Raw genomic sequence first — 6,000 nt, 5'->3', positions numbered from 1 at the left:
ACTCAAAATAACCCTAAACTGAAACAGTTACGAGTCAAAACAATTCATAAAACAGAAAAAATGTAAAAGGTACTTTTCACAAACTAATAGTATTAAATGCACTAATAGCCTTTTTGCGTATTTATTAAAAGCAATACGCGGTCTGGTTTGATGCCAGATGGGCCTGTAGCGCGCGCTCACACGCACCTGACGCAGTTCTACAGTGACCTCATATCCTCTGCATCACTTCCTGTACATGCTGCGGTAGATCTGAGCGGTCTGGCACATTTACACACACTCATCTTCTGTCAGCAGTAACGTTACACACGAGCTGAGCCTGCGTCTTTTTGTCCGCGATCCTAGCACTCTCATCATGACCCAGAGGTGATCCTCGTTCCCGGTGGTTCTGGGTGAGTGCGATTTAAAACACATGCGCTCACACGCGCACACAAACACACGCTCGGATCTCTTCATTGATGTGTCAGTATGAAGTCATGGCTGCCTGGATTCTTTCTTCCTCGCGTGTCCTCGCTCGGTTTATGGGTTTTATTTCATTATTAATAAATGACTGAAATGAACTAGATCGTGTTTTATAAGGCTGTAGCGAGTGATGTCTTGATTTATATGGATATGGTTAGCCACTAACGCTGTTGTGATCTGTAGTGGAGTGTGTACTTTCAATGTTTTATTTTGGTTTGCATCCAGCGGCGTGATTTAAAGGGATAGTTACCCCAAAAATAATTTACTCATTCTCACGTTCTTCTAAACGTGTATGACATTCTTTCTTCAAATGAACTTAAAAGGAGATGTTAGGCAGATTGTAAGGGACTGACAGCCTCAGTCACCATTCACTTTAATAGCATCGTTATGCCATACAATGAAAGTGAATGGGGACTGAGACTGTCATCGTGGCTTCCACTTTTGTATTCCACTAAAGAATGTGATATAAATGAACGACTTCTCATTTGTGTCAGTTATTACTTTAAGTAAATGCATTTCATGTCTTTTTGCAGTATTTAAAAGTTTAGCTGAGCTTCATGAAACTGCAAAAGAAAATATGTATAAGCTTTGTTGGTTGATGTGTAACGTTCTCATTTGCTATGCTGGTGTTTTATTTGTTATTTTGGTGGGGAAATCACTTTCTTGAGCCTGTGCATGTTTAATGCATTTTTTTTTCACTCTAGACCAGGGGTAGGCAAGTTCGGTCCTAGAGAGCCGCAGTCCTGCAGAGTTCAGCTCCAACCCTGAAAAAAATACTCACCTGCCTATAGCCTTAGTAATCCTGAAGACATTGATTAGCTTGTTCAGGTGTGTCTGATTAGGGTTGGAGCTGAACTCTGCAGGACTGCGGCTCTCTAGGACCGAACTTGCTAACAAACTGCTGACAGAACTTGTAATTAAATGTTTAATTAATGATTGTCTTAAACCCAACATAAATGTCTGTTGGGGTAGCTGACATGTCAGTCAAGATGTGACAGGATCGTCCACCAGTAAAATACTTTAAACTACATTAATTTGAATTCTTTCAGAATGTTTTGTTTTTGAGTATATACATTTACAATGTTACAAAAATCTATTTTTTCCAATAAATGCTGTCAATCAAAGAATCCTGAAATAAATGTATCATGGTTTACAGAAAAATATTAGTTTTTGACCTTAATTAGAATAATTTCTGAATGCTTTGCATCACAGGAATAAATTACATTTTCAAATATTAAAATAAAAAGTAATTTTCTAATAATATTTCACAGTATTACTGTTTTTGCTGTATTTTTAATCATATTAATACAGCCTTGAAGAGAGATTTATTTTTGGAAACCGATTGAAAAAAAAAAGAAAATTAAAAATCATACTGACCCAGAACTTTTTTGACGGGTAGTGTATGTATATATAAGCCTAATTTAACCTAAAACTTGATTTTCAGGTGCATGTTTTACATTCTTGAGCTGCACTGTTAATGTTTCTGACTAAATTATACTTTGCTGCTGCATTTTAATCATTCTAAGTTTTAACTTTGTTTTTGTACTTTGGCTCATTTTCCGTAAGCTTCTTAGGATGTGTTTTTAATGATTGGCTAACTTCAGTAGTGACCCCTTTTGGCCCTCTTTATATCTTCTCATTTTAAGATCTGTCTCGGGTGATCTGATCACAAGGTCCGCTTATACACTGTAAAAAATGACCGTGGATTTAACAGTAAAAAACTGTAAAAATGCTACAGTAAAAACCTGTTAAATGGTTAACGGTAAATTCCCCTACTATATACGGTGAAAAACTGTATTGGACATTACATGTATTGGACATACATTTTACAGTAGTATACCGTTTTTGGAAGTGAAAAATACCGTATAATTTACAGTGAATAACCGTAAATTGACATTCCCAGAATTCCCGGCGTTACATTTCAAATTTGATGTTTTTTATTAGGGTTGTGTGTTACACCTAATGTTGTTAAATGAATGTTTATTGCATTATTTCAGTTTCGTGTGTTACCATGATGGTGTTTAGCGTTTGTGTGAATGACACTGTGCACCTTCTATATATGTTATGTGGTATATATGTGACTCAGATGGTTATTGTTGCTTAAGGTTAGTTGATTAATATGAAAAAAGTGAAATCATCTTCATTTAACAGGATAAAAAGATTAGTTTTTATCTGACTGCAGAGGTCAAGTGTAGGGCGCCGCTAGTCAGACATCAATGCATGTTGTTCAGATGTGGTTTATAAGGGGCAGGAGGGTTCACAACAGCTTTCAAACATTGCAACATTTTTGTGGAGTGTAAACATTATGATTTGCATGGCTCAAAAGCATTAAATGTTGGTGAATCTTTAGCAAAGAGATACGATCAGCGTAGAGCTAAAAGTGGATCACCATGAACAAAGTGACTGATTGTTTCATTTTACATAGACCTAAAATGTGTTATATTCCAGGGATATATCTTTGACATGGACAAACTGGAATTCAGAAGTTTGTCTGTGCGGTTTTGCTGTCATGTCCCGAAGAGCTTTGAGGTGATGCCGAGATTTCTCGCAGAATACTTTATAGCAGACGCACTCTAAGACAACAGCGTATGACAGAAAGTCTGCCAGTGTTGAATCAGAGCCGATGTGTGACATATCGTGACATGGTGCAAGTCCCTTGTGCAGCTTTCTGAGTGTTTGCTCTCAGAATCCTCGACGGCAGTGGAATGGACAAGACCTTTCTAGCCATCCGTATGTGGTTTACCTAAAACAAGTCCTACAAAAAAACGACTCTGTTCATGGGAGGTGTGATAAAAGACACTGGATTAAAATAGTAATAATGTAGAATTTGGGACCAAAGTGTGAACCAAAAAACTATAGATTACAGCCAAACATTCTATTCAATTCAAGTTTATTTGTATAGCACTTTTCACGATACAAATCGTTGCAAAGCAACTTTACAGCAAATTAATTTTCTACAATATTTAGTGGTAGCTTATCAGTGGTGACTGTCAGTTAATGTACATATGGCAGAAATGTACGGAAAAATCAATTAAAGACGTAATTAAACAGATGATGAACACTATTAACAGCAATTATTATATGATGCAATCAAACTTCTAGCAAAATGTGGTAGTTCTGTATGTTGTTTCAGGGTTGGCATCATCTGACATCCTCTGAGGGGTTGGCATAAAAATGTGAAACAAGACTTCAAGAGAAACTCTTGATAACCAGTTAGCATTTTGGCTTTTATTTAATCTCCTTTTTCAATCAGACTGCATAAAGTACGTTTGACAGCTAGAATAATTTAATTTTATTTTATTTTTCAATCAGAATACCTAAGAGCTAGTGTTGTCAAAAGACCCGGTATTTCGGTACCAAGTCGGTACTAAAAAAATGAAAACGTTACGGTACCAGGTTTTTTTAAGTACCGGTGGTACCGAGTACCCGGTCAACCCGGTTCTTGATGCGCTAAACGAAAGCTATCCTCTTCCAGTGTTGCCAAGTCCGCGGTTTTCCCGCGGAATTGGGCTGCTTAACACTGTTGCAGTGGGTTGTTTTTCATGTCCGCGGGTTGAAAAACGATTCCCACTTAACGTTATTAATAAAAATGTTGTTCAATTAGCATGTTTTTGTGTTTTGCTTTGGTACCGAAATTGGTACCGAGAACTGTGGATTTTTACTGGTATCGGTACCGAATACTGAAATTTTGGTACAGTGACAACACTACTAAGAGCGTCTGACTTTAATTATTTAATTTCATTTTTTATTTTAATTAATTTAATCATCATGCCTCAGGTAAGATAGACTTTATTTTTATTTGTATATTTTATTTCAATCAGAATGCCTAAGAGTATCTGACTTTAATTATTTAATTTAATTAAATTTTTTATTTTAATTCATTCAATCATTATGCCTCAGGTAAGAGAGTCCTTTTTTTATTGAATTTATTTTAATTCAATCATTATGCCTCAGGTAAGATAGACTTTTTTTATTTTTTATATTTTATTTCAATCAGAATGCCTCAGGTAAGAGAGTCTGAATGCTAGATTGAAATTTTATTTAAATTTATTTTACATAATTTTATTTTTTTATTTCAATAAGAATGCCTCATGTAATAATGTCATGTCTGACAGCTGGATTTTTACATTTTCTTTTCTTTTTCATTAACTAAATGTTCTTTCTTGTCAGTGTATTAAGACTTCATTTGTGTTTACTAGACCTAGTTTAACCTTATTATATTTCCGGATTGATAAAGGTTGTTTACTGCACCTAAAATCATAAGGAACAAACTTTTATGAAGGGTAATTTACTCTAGGCTGTGGTACTTTGAAAGGGGCAGCGTTATGAATAAAATCATAATCTTTTGAGGGTCCATAGATTTTCTTTTCCAAGTGACATTGACAGTGGGAGTTGCTAATCCAAGACCATGTGGCCAGACTCTGTTCTCTTTTTCTGTTTGATCTTTTTGTTTTTATTTCTGCCCACCACCGTTTTCTTTTTCGAGGGGTACACCTCCGTTCTCAATCTCTATTTTTTTTCTCCTCCAATCTCTCCTCCAGTCCTCAACTATGAAGTCAACCGTAGTACAATAAAAGCCTGATATCTTGCATGAAACGGTCTTGGATTGCATGAGAATCAGAAATTTTGATAGCAAAATTTTAATGGACTTATCAAGTAGGCACTTAACTGGATAATTGCTCAAGAAGATAAAACAAGCTTTCCAGGTATGCTTGGGTTTATTTATCTTGCGCCGACTTTTAAATATTATTGTGTGAATGAAATGTGTGGGTTTTTTTGTACGCTGAGACACACACAGACTCAATTTAGCACCTTCTTAAACAGGATGGCATGAGTTGTATAACATTCTGTGAGAATTTCTCATGGTCAAGAGCTTTGAAGTGTAAGGAGGTTGTCTTTTTTTCTTCTTTCTTTCACTACTTTGATCATACTTTTTTGACCCGAGTTATTGACCGCGATCGGATTAGAGCGCTTTTTTCTGCGCTGTCCTTGACTACAGAAGAATCACTTAAAAAATGCATGAGAAAAGCACACATTTGTTGTTCTCTGGATCCCAAATGACGGTAAGAAATGTGCCCATGAATTAGTGAACCGCTTGTCCAGCTGAGAGTCAAGCTGCTTTGCCCTGTTGGTGTTTGATACTTTAATGTTTTTCAGATGTTTTTGGAGCTTTTTCAGTAAGCTTATTAGAGGACTTTGAAGCACATTTCCTGTTAAGTTGAATATTAAGGCTAGCATTTAATGTATGATAAATAAGTCAATTGTAGACCTGAAAGAAACATTTCAGAAACTATTCCGTGAAAACCAGATGCCCTTATTCCTGTATTTTCTGCCAAATTACCATTAGTTACTACAAAATTATTTTTATTTTACCATTGAAATTTTGTACACAAGTTATTCAAACTTCAACCTATTAAAATATTAAAGAATATGGTCAAACCTTTTTATTATTTTTGGCATTTGGAAAAATGTTGATACTTTGGTTTAGGGTTAGGTTAGTACTTTGGACATTTTTATATGAATGTTGTGGTAATCATTCAG

At 35.5% G+C, this 6,000-nt stretch overlaps 1 protein-coding gene across 7 annotated transcripts in view; it reads left to right on the top strand.

Annotated features, from left to right (window-relative positions):
- Nucleotides 1–230: 230 nt before the first annotated feature.
- Nucleotides 231–6,000, top strand: part of LOC107685957 (probable cation-transporting ATPase 13A3) — a 31,355-nt gene continuing 25,585 nt past the window's right edge. For all 7 annotated transcript variants that reach the window (XM_016482729.1, XM_016482728.1, XM_016482727.1 and 4 more), the window contains exon 1: nucleotides 231–389. The gene's annotated coding sequence lies outside the window, so the exon portion shown is untranslated. The remainder of the gene's footprint in view (nucleotides 390–6,000) is intronic.

This window comes from Sinocyclocheilus anshuiensis, unplaced genomic scaffold, assembly GCF_001515605.1.
Source record: "Sinocyclocheilus anshuiensis isolate Anshui unplaced genomic scaffold, SAMN03320099.WGS_v1.1 scaffold465, whole genome shotgun sequence".
Taxonomy (NCBI): Eukaryota; Metazoa; Chordata; class Actinopteri; order Cypriniformes; family Cyprinidae; genus Sinocyclocheilus; species Sinocyclocheilus anshuiensis.
This window is presented reverse-complemented; position numbering and strand designations above follow the sequence as displayed.